Source organism: Strigops habroptila, chromosome 5 (genome assembly GCF_004027225.2).
Source record: "Strigops habroptila isolate Jane chromosome 5, bStrHab1.2.pri, whole genome shotgun sequence".
Lineage (NCBI taxonomy): Eukaryota > Metazoa > Chordata > Aves > Psittaciformes > Psittacidae > Strigops > Strigops habroptila.
Window position 1 is genome coordinate 18,582,595 of NC_044281.2, and position 15,485 is coordinate 18,598,079.

Here is a 15,485-nt window from a genome sequence, read left to right on the forward strand (position 1 = left end):
TGCCTCCCCAGATGATCATTAACCCTCTAAAGGATTGCTGAAGATGTATGCTGGGTGAAACCTCTGCTGACGGAGCGCTTGCTGCAGATCTGTTTATCTTCAGCTCCAGCTCTCTGCACTCAGCCCTTGAAGGGAGTCACACAGCTCCCTGGCTCAGGATGAGCTAAGCTGCAGCATAACAGTGCCTGGAACTTAATTGGAGAGACTGTGATTGGCACTAAAATTGACAGAACAATCCTCTTAGAGCAGCATGTGGTTGAATCAGCATTAAAAATAAACATCAAGTAACAAGATTCATGGTGAATATCTACAGTATCTTTGTTCTGCTTCCCCAGCTTCCTCAAGGCAGATCTGGGTCTTGGCCTCCGAATTCCACCTATCTGAGTGTCTGCCTGCTTGCTTCTCCTGCTCCGTTCATATACAGCTAGCTACCACATTGCAATGTTCTCCTTCCATTTGCTCAAAAAAAGTTCTGAAATTATTTATTTGAAAATGCTTATTTGTGATCATTTGATGTGTCTTATGGGCACAGCAAATCTTCTGCCTTTCTATTGCTCCGAGTCTTGATGAACTATTCATGTCTCTAAAGATGTGATACCAGGCAAAAATAAAAGCTAATAACTTCCTTTTCTTAGGTTGCAGAATCCAGGCATTGTACTCTGACTCTCCAAACAGATGGTACTCCAGACACCAATAAGCACACTTCAGGAGACAGTTCATCTGCATCTGTTTTTTGCTTTGCTTTGAATACTCAGACTGTCCCAGTCATCTTTATTGTCTGTTTCTAGCTCACCTTTGTGAATGCATTTTTCTTGCATACCACTAACATCCCATTACCAGTATCTATCTACTGAATAGAGAGTACCTTTGCCTACAAACAGACTATTTCTTCTCATCTGTTACTGTCCTTTTAACATGTCAGTACAACTGTGTCCTGCTAAAACAGTAGCTTTGGAGGTTATAAATGTGCTGTCTCAGTCACTGTCAAAGAAAATTCTCTGTTAATGTGTAAGGTACATATTGTCTAATTAAATTTCTCATTTACAGCACTGTAGTGTCTCCCTGCAATCTTAACACTAAATTTTCCTCCAGGATAGCACCAGCAGCCCCAGGGAGATGGACATGGATAATATTTGTGTGACCTGCATGTGCATCTCTGCTGCCTTGTTGCCTTTAACACGCAAATTTTGGCTCTGAGCTTTGACTAGTAATTCTCATGATAAGCAAAACAAGAAGCAGGCCTCAAGCACTTGTTAAATTTCTCTAATAAGTGTGAGAAATAAAGAAGTGCAAACACTGCGGTGCTGAAGCAAGCAGACGTCATTTAAATGAAGGCATAACAGGGATCTCTAGGTGAGAAGGCGTTGCTTTTATAGCAATAGTACCCTTAGCAATTAATGTGTCCCTCTTTTAACTGCCATCTTCTTGCCATTAAAGCTGCTTTTATTCACTTTGAGCCTGTTGATAACACCCTATTTATGCCCATAATAGCATAGCTTTCTGGAACATCTTCATCTTCTTCAGCCTGATTCTCTTTCCATTTTTTACTCAATTTGGCAATTAACTTTCCCCTTCCCTTTGGCTGACCTTCAACTACTGTACCATGAGTACTTTGCTCTCAAAGATGCAGTCACCCCCAAATCTCTTTCCCCTTTGGCACTTCTGCTGTTCAGGAGACCTGACCCTTCTGAGGGGGTTATTTGAATTTATAGAGTCCATTACCTTGTACCAGCTCCCAGAGAGCAATTCCACCTCTGCATGAGTCTGTAATGAGAACAGGCTGCTGCTCTCCATCGTCACCAGGCAGATGAGATAAACTTGATGGCCTTATTCTGTCTATTCAGATGGTTGGATCTAGGCTTTGTAAAACATAGTTGAGCTGATCAACAGAGTGAGGAAAAATGACATTCACTTGCCCAAAGAAGTGGTAAATGCTCCATCCCTGGCAGTGTTCAAGGCCAGGTTGGACAGGGCATTGGGTGACATGGGGAGGTGTCCCTGCCCATGGCAGGAGGGTTGGAACTAGATGATCTTAAGGTCCTTTCCAACCCAAACCATTCTATGAGCTTGCATATGGCAGGTATGATCATTCACCCACAACTAGTGCTCGGGTTCTGAAGCCTCCTTCAGTTTGAGAGCTTTTAAGAACTCAGATTATTTAAGATTAATAATTTAAGATTATTGTTTCAGGCAATTGTAGAACAATTTAAGTACTCTTTTTTTCTCCAAAATACAAGCTGCTGCCAACCTCCTTGCTATGGCCATCTCCCCAGAGACGTGTGAAAACAGCGTGAGTTTCATCAGCGTGCTGACTCAGCAGTTCCTGTTTCCACAGCTGAAGCAAACCACAGCGGGTAGGGACAGCAGGGTGAAAGAGTATGTGTAACACAGGCCCCGCAAAGTGCATAAACATTCTGCTGCTATTGGAGAAAGGAAGCACATTACCTCCCTGAAAATGCTTGTTTTCTGGTATCATGGCATGCAAGATGTTGCCTTTAAAGTCACTAATAGTTTAGCGCACCAGAAATGCTATCGAGATTGGACACTTTTAGAAGGTTTCTATGCTTGGATCCAGCCGCAAGACCTCATAGTTTCATGTGTTTACTAGTGCCAAAGTCTAGCTCAGCCTCCAGCCTTCTAGGCACGCTCCTGGTTGTAAATTCCCTCCCTCCCTCTCTCTCTTCCTGAAAAATTGTGAAACTGGTACAAAGTCTTCCATGCTTCTCTGAGAGGAATGTTGCACAGATGCTGACTTTAACAAAGCTCTGGGTATTTTCTCCCTTTCTAGCAGACAAATCCCAACTGCAAGAGGGACAGTCATACACTGCTTTGCAAAAGGTTCTTTAAAGCAGTTGTACTTTGGTCTCTGACAAGGTACAAAAGATCAGCAGAGCTATGGAAAACAGCTAACCTGCAAGCAATCATTTCCATGTTCACTGTGAGAGCCCTGCTGAGTTCCACTGCCTGTAGGGGGGTTATCTACAACAAGGACAAGACAATTTCACTCGTTACCATGTGACAGGCCAGACTGATCCACAGGCAAGAGTCCAAAGGAGTTTGTAAGCTGCTGCAGCTTTAGCTGTAAGCCTTATGGGTCATTCAGTGGATTCCCCACAAAGGGAGAACTCTTTCCTGGCAAGGGCTGTCACCATTTCCTTTCATCCCAGCACAGATCTCCCATCGCAGCACGTCTTCCCAACTTCTAACAGCCAAGCAGATCTGTATCAGTGTTTGTTATTTATCCCATATGGAGCCTGGAATAAACACATCACATGGTATTTCCCCAGTGGGTAGACAGGAGGAAGCTGTTTGCCTCTATGTGACTTTTCAGCTAACCAATGACCCAAATGCAGTATGTCGTGCTTAGGAACCTCATGTGGATTTGTGACCCTCTTTAGGGAGCTTTAGGTCTGTAAAAACAGTAAACACAAAGTACCTGCAGTTTTTCTGTTTGTGAGCTCCATAATTTTGCTTGCAAGCTGATCTATGTTGTGTGCATGAGTCAGAAGAGGCTAGAGAGAAAAAATTGTACCTGTTTTTGTGTCCATCTTCTAATGCTCCAATTGTGCAATGACATAGAAACAGAGAAATTACCTACATAAAAGCCAGGCAAGGTTTGAAACCTTACACTAAACGCAAATCAGTAATGCCATTGCTCTTAGGACAGCATGTCTCACCATAATGCTGTGTCTTTGGGCAACTGGTTATCTCCTGGTCAAAACGTGAAAGTAAGTTGTAGCAGGTTAGCTCAGCACACAGGTTACTCAGTCTTTGATCTTGCTGGGACATGCTGCTCCAAGTAAATCAAGAGTATACTTGAGTTCTTCAGGACACCTGTCGGCTAACTTCATATACTTTATATGACAGTGTAATGTAGCTGCCAGGCTGGATGACATTCATGCATGGAGTAAACAAAAATCACCCAAATACCTTCAAAATGTGGAATCCTCCTGCGGCAAAAGCATGTAGGATCAACGTATTGACTCAAATAGGCACTCAGGCCACAGTTCTCATCCTTCAAACCTTGCTCCCCTCTGCCCGTTCAAGACCCAAAAACATTAACAGAAGTTTTGTTTCTAGAAAACTTAGTCTAGCTGACAGGGAAAAGGAAGCACAGTCTATTGCTTATCTGGCAAAGCAATCTCTGTGTGAGTTAATTGAGGTGAGATGCACAAATGCCTTTTGGGGTATCATGTAGAGAGGAGTAATTGACCTTCCCACACCTTGGCATACTGCAAACCTAAAAAGGGAAAAGCGAGTACCTCTTTCCCACTGTTTAATTACATTTCTACTCCACTGTGTGTGTCTGCTTGCTGCCTTGCCATTCCCCAAGCTCCACTATCCCTCCCCTGCTGGCTGCTATCAAGGCCATGGGAGGCAGGTAGGGAAAATTAAGCGTGTAGAGGGCTCTGCAGACAAATAGATCATCAGGAGCTGGGGTGAGAGGAGACTCCGCTTAACGGCCTCTGGGGTTTGTGGCCTTCCCAGAAGGCCGGGGCAGGTCCCGGGGAGGGCACAGCGCACATCTTCCCTCCAGCACTCCCTGCCAGCAGGTACAATGGAGGCCAACAGGTTACAGAAAGCAGAGCTGCCAATGCAGATAATGGGTATAGCCAGGGAACCGATGAGGGTTTGAAGAGGATGAATCCCTGGAAAAGCTACTGATACTCATAGTTCGAGATTGTTAGCACTCGGGGACCTGAAAACCCTTCCCTGTAATGGGGTTATCTCGCTAAATCTGACTATCTTTAACTTCCACTGAACACCGGGGACAGAAGGACCGCACGTCCGGGCGGGGGGCACGGCCTTCACCAGCACCCCCATGCCGCCTGGAACGACCACCCCACGGGAAACCCTCGCTCCGCCTGCCGGGCCGGGCCTGCCTGAACGAGGGCCGCCACCCTGGGAGACGGGGGGGGTGACGCCGGGACACCCCCTGCCCGGGCCGGGGGGTCTGTCAGCGCGGCCGGGGCATGTGCAGCGGCGCGGGCGGCGGGGGAGCGGCGCCCCAGAGCCGAGCCGCGCCGCGCCGCTTCCTGCCGCTATAAATAGCCGCCCGGCCCAACATGTCCCGGCTGCCGCAGCGGCTGGAGCGCCGGCGGGAGCTGCTGTCCTCTCCCGCCGCCTAGCCCGCCCGGAGCGCGGTAAGGGGGCGCGGGGCTGCCGGCGCCAGGGGGAGGCGGACGGGGCTTCGCTTCCCGCTCCCGACGGGGCGCGGGGTCTGTGCGGGACGGGCAGGGCCCCGGCGGCGGCCGCGCTGGGGCGGGTCGGCTCTGCATCCCCCGGCCCCGCGGGGCGAGCGCCTTGCGGGTACAAGGGTCGGGACGGCCGGCGGGCAGCGGCTGCCCCTGCTGCGGGAGCCGGGTCTCGCTTCGTGCCTGTTTTCTCTTTCTCTCTTTTCTTCCAGAGTGCTCTGTCTCGGGCTGGGACGCGCTTCTCCTGCCTTCCGAAGCCAGGGCTGGGATCCCTCCCTGCTTCCCCCTCGCTTTCTCTCTTTCCCCAGGGTTGGGTGCGTGCCCGGGATGGAGGATGGCGCTGGCCTCGGGACGCAGCCCCCAATCCTTCTTGGCAGCTCAAACCCTGCCTCTGCCTGCGTCTCGAGGAGGTGGCTGGTGGCATCCATGTCCATCCCTGCTGTGGCACCCTGGCTGGCATGGCAGGGTGGGGAGACCCACGCTGGGGTCATGGCACACGCTGCCGCCCACATGAGTGGCACCCAAGCAGGGTGTCATTACAGTCACTCTCTCAAGTACGAGTTTGAGTTGCAGCCTTCCTCCCTCAAGTGATTTCATCTACAGCGAATGTTGAGATGAACCTTGTAGTTAGGCTGAGATGGACCTTGTAGTTAGGCTTTACAGTGGGGGCAACCAAAGCAGATCTATGTCCTCTGAGCTGGCTCCTAGGGGCTTTTTGGAGGCATCAAGTCTGGAAACCTCAAGCAAACAGTCTCAAAGTTTCAGCTTGTCTTCCCCTTTGTTTGCTTCTGCTACTGTAATGGCTGTGCTTCATCTTTTAATAAACACCTTGTGCAGCGCAGGGCTACATCCTTTCCCTGAGAGTAGGTGTTCTTCAGCTGGTACCACGTGCCATGCGCAGGCTTATTATTTAGAACAGAAGTGATATAGCACTTGGCTCTGGCACTAAGGTACACTTCTTCAGGAACTCACTGTGAGATACTTTTAAATTGCTCTTTTATGCTTGAAATGTTTTCTCAAAGAGAAGGCTGTAATAAGCAGCTGTTCTCGGTTGTCTTGACCTCCAGAGGATGGGCAATGTGTTTTGCTCCTTGTTCACACCCTTTTTCACTCTCTTTCTGCTTTCCCCTCTGTTTCTTCCGTTGCTGAGCTCCTTCAAGTCTGATTTGGGAGCACAGTGTGGAGGCCCAAGAGGCCATGTTAAAAAGAGGTCCTGTCAGAGCCTATTTGGCCTCTGCACGTTGCCCACAGTGCGCCCTGCTTGGGAGCCTTCAATAAAGGCAGGAGAGAGGGCACTGCTGCCGTGGAGGGACCCACTCTGGCAGTGCACCTTTCCCAGTGCTGTGAAGCACGAGGCAGGCTGAGCTGGCCGGAGTGGGCGAGGGGAAGGAGCATGTGAGGAGGAAATACAGCTGTTCCAGAGCACTTCTGCCCTCTGTGTGGTGGGAGCACATGAGGGGAGGACAGGCACAGAAAGGGAGGTTCAGGAAGAGAGTATGAGAGAGAATCAGGAGAGGGCAGAGGAGAGAGATAAATGGAGAGGAACAGCTTTTTATATGTGCATAAATGTTGTTTAAAGATCTGATAAGTTGGGACAAGAGCAAATATCCTGAAAATAAGAGATTATATCTCGACTCCCTGGTTATTGTCCTTCCAGAAAGCACTGCTTTTCATTCCTCAAGTATTATCTGTGTCTTTCTGCCTCGCTCTTCTGAGCTCTTCAGCATCCTCTGGCCTCAAGCTGAACAGGACATTGCCCTCAGCATCTGCCTGTCAAATGCATAGTTCTCCATGTTGTACATGAAATTACTATTTCCATAGTTGGTTAAGGCAAGTTTCTGAGGAATGTGGAGTGAGAGTCACGCCAGTTCCTGTGGTTGGCCTTGACTGGAGTGTGAGCTCCTTGGGGCAGGGTCTGTACCCTGGAGGCTGTGGTTGCTCTACACAATTACCCTTGGTATCATTGGGATTTCTGCCTCCATTCCTCTCCCACCCCTCTCTCATTTCTTGCTGCTGCTCACCTGTTTCTCCCCCAGTGCTGCAGCTCATTGTTGGGTTTGTGCTGTAAAACAAATTGCTGAAAGGTTCAGCAATCTGGGTTTAAAATCTCTGGAAAAGGAGGGAGGGAGGAGGAGCAGCTAGTCCTTCTGTCTGTACAGAAGTGCCCTATCAGCTCTGCCCGCCTCTCCCCTACCCTACCTCCTGCTTTGAGATCACACCTCAGCGAATGGGAATTAAAACAGTTGAAGCTCTCTGGCTGTGTCTTAACTTCTGCTGCTGCCTTAGTATTTCTACTGAAATTACACTTTTAACTTTCTACAGCATTAGTTTACTCTCTGAATGGTATAACATAGCAAGGTGCTATCTTTGGGGGCTGTGTTGCTACAAGACTATTAGAAGACTATTAGACCTTGCCCTTTTCTCTCTCTCCCTCTCTTTTTTTAAGAATTATCACAAACTTGTACCAGGGCATTACTGCTTTTGTTCACACAGCAGAGACAGAATTGAAAGTGTGCATGTAGAAAAAGGTATTAGCTATAGAAGGAGCCATTTCCCACCTATGACAGCAGTTATAACCTTTACATCTGATGACCTCCAGACCCCGTTCAGTGGAGAGGCCACTGAGGAGCACAAGTAATGCTAATCCCTCTGTGAGGGGAACATGCTGCAGTACTGCTCTCCGTTACCTACAGTGCATAGCTCTAACAGTTATTAGTTTTCTGCCTTGCTTGTATAAACACCAAGCTTTTTTGGAGGGAGAGAAGAGTGTGCATTGGTGTTGTCTGACAAATGTGACACAAGGATGGGAATTCACAGGTTTCCTTTGGAGGCACATACGTTGTTCTTAGTGTATGTATACACTTTAGTAAAATGTCTTTATGCAGCAGCCTTTAGAAATGTTCTGTGCTTTTAACTACATTGAATCTCCACCTGGGTAATGGACTTATGTATAGAAACCATAAGATATAGTGATGCAATGGAGAGGGGAGGGTTTCTTTAAACTTTATACTTTTGCATGGTAAAAATATCTTAATTGTGGCTTCACAACATTGAAGTCTTATAAAATTCAAGTCTAATTAAATGCTTTTGTGTTCTTTCTTGTGATTTTTCTTATTCTTGGCTCTAATGTGGACACTTTCTCCTTTGTGTGGTGCACTCTAATACTTGGTCTGTTGGGTTTATTATAAAAAGGGAGTGTCAAGTATCTTGGTTCAAAATCCATGGTGCTAACTGTATTTGAGTAGGGGTAGAGAGAGCATTCTTTCTCTGGGGAGATGATAGTTAAGTTTTGGGTTAGTAGGACAGGTCTTGATAGTACCAAAAATGAGGGTAGTTGTGGTCACAAATCTTCAGGGCAGTTGTTTTGTCTGCCATTGGGTGTGGAGTTAACACCTACTTGTTGTTTAGTCCTTACTTCAAAGATGTATATGGAAATCTGTCTGTTATTGAGTAATGACTGCTAAACTGTTAGTTGGCAAAGAGCCTAGAAAAGGGATTATTAAAAACTAAATTTAATAAAGATGTCTAGAATTATGCTTCTACTTCTATGTAGTAGAAGGTTTTGTTTAAAATATTTTGGACACTTGTGGTGACCAGTATGATAGCAGTGTAGTGCTGTCACATTGCACCAGGCACATGTATGTATATGTCTAGATACCTGAAGAGAAGGAAGGAGAAGGAAATTGATGAACAGTTTACTACATTAGTACACTGTTGTGATTCTCTGCAACCACTGCGCTACTGCTGCTGAGTTGCAGGTGAAATGTGAATTGGGGAAAGATTATTTTTTCAGTGGAAATAACCCTGAGCATCAGGGCTCCAAAAGATCCTGCAGGCGCCTCTATTTCAGCCTTGGAGGCACGCAAGTCTGAAAGAGCAGCTGTCCTTGGGCCTCATCCAACTTGGTTCACAAAGATCAGTGAAGAGTGTCTCTAAGGCTGGAGATGCAAGTGGCGAGGGAGCAGTTTTGTCTAAATCTGAGAGATCAAAGGAGTTCTGAATAGAAAGTTTTTCCTTATTCCTGGAAGGAGATAAACGGGAAGGAGCAGTTCAAGAGTCTGTTTTGTAACACTTAACTCTGCAGTAACCTTGCTAGTGGCGTTCTACATTTGGTTCCAGTTACACGTGAGTTGCTTTGGAGTTAAAATGTATGTTTGTAACTAACTCCTTAAACTACTAATGTTGCAGAAGTAAAAGTTCCTAAGATTCTGAGCTATTTGTGGCATCCCTCATCTTAATCTTTTCAGTGTGTTTATGCGTGTAGCTCCTGCTGTTTCCTTCCTGGGAGTAAGTCCATGTGAAGGGCCTTCCTGTCCTCCAGTGCATGTTTTCATGAGAGTTTTCCTTCTTGTTTGAGCTAAACTTGAGTACATATCTTCTGATGAAGAAACTACAGGATATTCTTTAATGGGAAGTAATGCAGAGGTTAAAATAAATGCTGTTAGCAGCTTCAGCAAGCCCAAAATAGCTTGTGCATGTTTCTTTTGTGATAACTTAAGGAAGCGGGGTGATTCCCTCTTCCTCCCTCTCTTTAGTATTTCTGGTGAATGCTGTGCTTGGATGCTGAAATCCTCTTGCCATTAACAGCAGGCAGTGTGGAGCAGGCTTCTCTGAACTTTCCTGGACCCTGACTGAACAGGACCAGAAGTGAGCCCTAAGAATGCGTTCCTCAGCTTGTTGTACTGCTTCCTATGAAAATTGCCAGCAAGGTCCTTGATGGTGAGGGTAGCTAACAACTGAAACCGATTATACAGAGAGATTATGGAGTATCTGCCCTTGGAGATGGCCTAAAAATTGGACTGGACAAGCCCAAGCAATGAGCTTTAAGCCAGGTTAGTCCTGCTCTGAACCACAGGAGATCCAGTGGTTCCTTCCAGCTGGCTGTATGCTATGGTTTTGCATTACTGGGTAAGCATGGCTGCTTTTGTCTGCCCCCAGAACTCCTGGGAATAAAAGTGGTCTCAAAACATCCAAAATTGGCCTTGAGAAGTCTGAAGAAAGACTTCAAAAATTGGAGTGCATAGAGAAGCATAGTGTGGGGAAGCGACTTTGCCCAAGTCTCATAGCAGCAGGTCAGTAATAGTGTTGGGAGAGGATCATAAATCTCTGGACTGGCAGACTAGTGGCTTAGTAGCTAAAAGATGTTGTCTATATACATAAACCCATGCCCTTTCCCTAGTCAACTACCTTCAGATCACTTTGCAACACAGACTACTTTTACCCTTTGAAAGCTTGGAGGGGAGAGGGGGAAGGGATGTTTTGGTTTGGGGTTTTTTATCTGTCACATTCATGGGGTTTTTTAGTACTAAAGAACAGTTTATTGCATTGACTTTTTTCAGGAAACACTGAAAACATGAGATCTGGAAAAGAATTTGGTGAAATAAAGACAAGAGCTGCAAAGGAAATTTTTAGAAAGTGATGTTATTCCCAGTTTGCTGCATAACAATTAATCACTTATTTTTAAGAGAGGAAAAAAGCAGAGGAAGCTGTACACTGAATCCAAGCTTGAATCTCCCTTTGTTTAAAAAAAAAATAAATAAAAATCACTTAAACTTTTTAATATCTGGAAGCTGAGAAGAACAAAGATCAGCATTTTAAAGAGTACCATAGAAGGAGTTAAGCTGTGAGTTAACAGCATCTGTGTTTCAAATCCAAATGCTATGAACAAGGCACCATTCAGATCTTCAGTTATAAGTTATGCTGAATTTGTTATGCTGTGTTTGTTTGGATTCAGTTGAGAGGAGAAAAAGAAAATCATGGCAGATTTAAAAAAAAAAAAATAAAAAATCATTACTGTTCTTTCGGTAGCTTGGTTTTGAAGTGATGAAGCAGGGTTTTCCTTTCCTGTCTCTTTTTGTCTAGCACTTATGCAGGTCATCTGCTAACTATTAGCAGCTGCGAAACTATGGAGTTACATAAGCATAACTAAAAGTCAGTGGAGCCTTGCATCATTCAGCAGATCTGCCCATCACTTGTTCACCACAATAACAGATCAGTTTTGTAACTCCCTTGACACGCGTATCTAAATACTAAGAAGGCATCAGCAGGCATGGAAAGTTGGGAAATCCTTTAAGTCATAGAAATTGGATAGGATAATGTGTTATTTTACTGTTGCCACAACCTGTTGTCCAATTACACATGTGCATTGCTGTTCTGTAGAGAGAGCTGTGTGTCAGAGTAATGCCCTGTAACAGCTGAGTGTGCCAGCTACATAAAGCTGAATTGTCTGGGCAGCTTTGCTTGGAAGATAGGTATGGCTGCTATGCCTGGCTGCAGTGGAAATGAGACAAGTGTGAGTGGTTGTGAATGTATGCTGAGCTAGCTGTGCTTGTTGATGTGCCTGAATACAACAAACTGTCTTAAACATTAGAAGAGGCGTCTTTACCATGGGACATGTGTAGAGCTGGGAACTTGGGATTTCTTGGCAAGGGAAATACCTGCAGTGCACATAAGAGCTTGCTGGCGAGGGCAGCCCAAAGCTGGCAGGTCCAGACTCTGCCCTCAGGCTTATGCCACTGCAGGATTTGGTTAGCAGCACGAATTTCTTCCCACTGAACCTATACAGAACTTAATCTCTTGTAGTTCAGAGCATTGAATCATAGACTATGTAATGAATTTTCTGATCCAGACTCTGGTTTTGTTTTCAGATATTTGTCTTGTCTTCTCTTTTGCTGGTTTAAAGATCTCTATAGGCAAGTGAGACTGTGAAAAGGTAAGTGCAGTGTTATCAAATGTGCAAAATACAATCCTTAAAATACTTGTCCTTGGGAATTAAGAAGGTAAAATGAGCTTCAGCAAGACACAGCCAGAGCAGTCTGAGCACTCAGTGGCTCAGAGCTGTGCCCTGGCTCCTATTTCAAGAAGTGAAAGAGGAGTTTACCTGAGCTTCCACTTTTATTTTCTTGAAGTGGTGATGTGAGCAGTTAAGTTTGAGAGCTGCTGCCCTAGATCAGTAGTGTCTCTGCTATTTCTGCTGGGAACAACAGATGGTGCCTCATTAGCTCACCTCACTAGCAGGTTCTGAGAATGGTGGGGCATTAGAGCACCCTCAAATTACTCTGGTCCCTGAGGAAAGATGTAGCTGCGTGGAGGCAGCTTGCAAACACCAGCTGCTGAGATAGCACTGTGGAGCTGTAAGAGGGTGGTGTGAATGAGGAACCTTCCTTTTTATGAGTAGCTTAAACAGGATGGTAACTGGTTTTGTAACTAGCATTAGCTAGGTAGGTTCTTAATAGAAAGACATGGATGATGAAAAATATGGGGGTGGGGACTGAGTATTCTTCCTCTCGGCTCCTACCTGAGGAGATGTTCCTTTGCTAGTAATTCAAGGATACTACTTTCAGACTTTTGGATCAGTTTGGTATGCAATTTGGCAGACATGGACAGCATTAGCCATGCAGTACTAAGCTCGACCTACAGTCAGTCCCCTCTTCAATTTACCCCAGCACATCAGTCCTTCCATGGCCATCATGTGAGTCACTGCTCTCCTCACATGCTGATTTACCTAACGTTAACTGACCCACTTTGCCTAATACATTTCTAAAAGTGTTTGGTTTGTTTTTGTTTGGTTTTTTTCCTGGCATAGAAATACAAAACTGAGAATTTTCAATCTTGCTTTCACATTTGAAGCTGCTGGAAACAGTTTTTAATGGAAGTACTAAATGTAAATGATAAAGGATTCTGTGTATGTTGAAAGTAAACAAACCACGTGCTTATGCACACGAGTGAGATTGCATGATTTAATGTATTGATCTCTTCATATGTACCTATGGTCAGATGCTCCTTGTTTTTCATGTGGTCATCCATCTTGTCTTTGATTTTAAGACATTTGAGCTAGGAAATGCATTTGACAATACATTTTCTATTCCAATGGGATGAAATGAGAAATCAAACGATAGCAGTGAGGTTGTAAGGAAGGTATGCAATATGCCTATTTCCGTTTTAGAGAGAATGCTATTCATCTGAGGCCACAGAGACAACACCTACCACTATATCATTGTTCCTCCTTGAAAATGCAAGTTGCATTTTCAAACCACCACAGACTAATACTACTTTGAAACTGAGAGAAAGATATTCCTTAAATGTACGACTCTGCCAGTCAATAGTTCTGGTGGCATCTTGGAACCTGAAACTCTCAATGGCAGCGCACAGCCCCAAAACGTTATTTTAATACTAGGCAACAACAAACCACAAAGAAACATTTGGCCCTTCCTACTGTATCTTCAAATACAAGTTCTGCATTGGATTTGAACAGGTGGCTTAGGGAGGGACAGAAAACTTGTTTCATGGCACAATTTGCTTTAAATAGATTATTTTTAATGGAACTGACTTGTGTCCCTTGGCTGTAAATAAACCCATGTTCTTGTCTTGTTTACTTTAATTTTAAGATGATGCTTTCCAAAGTGAAGCATCTAACTCTGAAGAGTTGCTGCATACTTATATTTACTTATTCCCTTAAGTGGAATCAGAGCAACATTTACTTCCTGCTTTGTCAGTTATCCTTCCCTTAAGCAGCTCTCTGCAGGATCGTTGTCTCCAAATTTTATTGTATCTTTCCTTTTTTCATTTGTGCTTCCTTAAAGAGTGCATGCTGACAGGAGCCAAGAGGAAGACAAATCAACTTGAGCTGCTATAGGGAACTAGAAAATGAAGTGTTCCATAGCTGACAAACAGCTTGAGATGACTGGACAAGTTCCCTCTTTATTCATCTAAAATGTGCCAGTTGTTTAGCAGAACATCCCGATAATGCGAGTGAATTGCAGGGTAAAACCCAGTTGGATGTCATCGTGTGCAGTACTTAAATGAGAACACTGAGGGATTTTATGCTTCCAAGGGAAACCAGAAGTTGTTGTCTTCTGGTTTGTGTTACTTTAAAAGTTCCTCAAGAAAGTTTCCTCTTTGGAGGAATAATGGAGTTTATACTTGTTTACAGTAAGAGTGGTGTATGACTGCTCTTTTTTGCTTAGGCTGAAAGCTTTTATTTGTCTCACAAATATGTTTGTTCACTGTCCACTCACTAATGAGTGAGACTGATGAGGCATTAAAGAAACTATGGTAATGACACCACATGGTATATAATACCACAGCATTTACAGGTTCCAAGGCCTTTGCTCCAGGCCATCCGTTGTGAGGTATGGACAGAAGCAAATAAAAATAGAATGGAAAAACCCTTCAAGAAGGGAAAGTTAAAAAATAGAGTATTTTCACCTTCTTCTCTTTATATAGACTTTATATAGAGATAAGGAAGTGTCCCACTGCTATTTCCTAGCTAGGAATGACTTTATGCCCTAAAGAGTGAGAAGACACATACACACACATAAGAAGAAAAGTCACTGTACTAGCAAAAGGGCTGGTAAGTGTAACCCTGGGTCTAGTCCTGCCCTTGATGTAAGGCTGCTGTAAGTGGAGGATCAGTGCTGAGAAGTGACCAATGGAGCAGGATTGCTCCAGGCAAGGTCAGGACAGCACTTCCCAGGGCTTTGCTCTAGGCTGTTTTCCATTAGGTTTCTAGAGGTGCTCCCTCTGTTCTCTGGTGGACACTGCTGGTTATTTTTGGAAATCACTATCCTGAAGGTAGGATCATTCTTTCTTCTGCTTTATAGCTCCGGTGCCCTTGTGACATCATCTAAAGTTTTGGGGGGTTACTGAGATGTGACTACTGGGAAGGATAAACACCCAGAGTATCTGCAGGCATGTTTGATGCAATAAACCTCGCTTCTGTTCAGTGAAATTGTGACAAATTGCAACAAATTGCAGTCCCACTTCTCTGTATTTAACTCTGGCATATTCAGGTCCCCGTTTCTTCATTTCTCAATGGAGCACATGCCCCCTGGTATCACTGTCATTTTCAGTAATGTGCATCAGTGCAGGATCTCAGACTCTGTCTCTGAGGAATCCTGTCTGGTATAAGAACAAGTATAAGGTTTTTTTTCAATAGCTCTTAAGGATATAATTTTGGAAATAGCCTCATGGACAATGAAAGGTCTTCAAAACCACAGTTGCTAAGAGTGATATGAGGTGCTGGCTTCGGCATTAGAAGTTGAGAGAACAGTCCTTGTCCCATTTAGCAGCAAAAAGCCCAAAGTTAAATATCACCAAGTTTACTTAAATCCAAACTATTAACAACATGAAACATCAAGTAGGTATAAACAGCCTGTATCACAGCTGGTGTAGCTGAGCCCCCGCTGGCAGTGCATAGCGACAGGGAAGCGGCTGAAGACTCCTGCAGTGTGTGGGGATGCTTAAAGACATTGCCAATGAGAAGCAGGGAGTATCAGCTCGTAATTCACC

General features: G+C 44.8%; 1 protein-coding gene across 2 annotated transcripts in view; it reads left to right on the plus strand.

The window, feature by feature from the left end:
- The first annotated feature begins 5,071 nt into the window (after nt 1–5,071).
- WIPF1 (WAS/WASL interacting protein family member 1) overlaps nt 5,072–15,485 on the plus strand; it is a 56,390-nt gene continuing 45,976 nt past the window's right edge. For both annotated transcript variants that reach the window (XM_030487925.1, XM_030487926.1), the window contains exon 1: nt 5,072–5,144. The gene's annotated coding sequence lies outside the window, so the exon portion shown is untranslated. The remainder of the gene's footprint in view (nt 5,145–15,485) is intronic.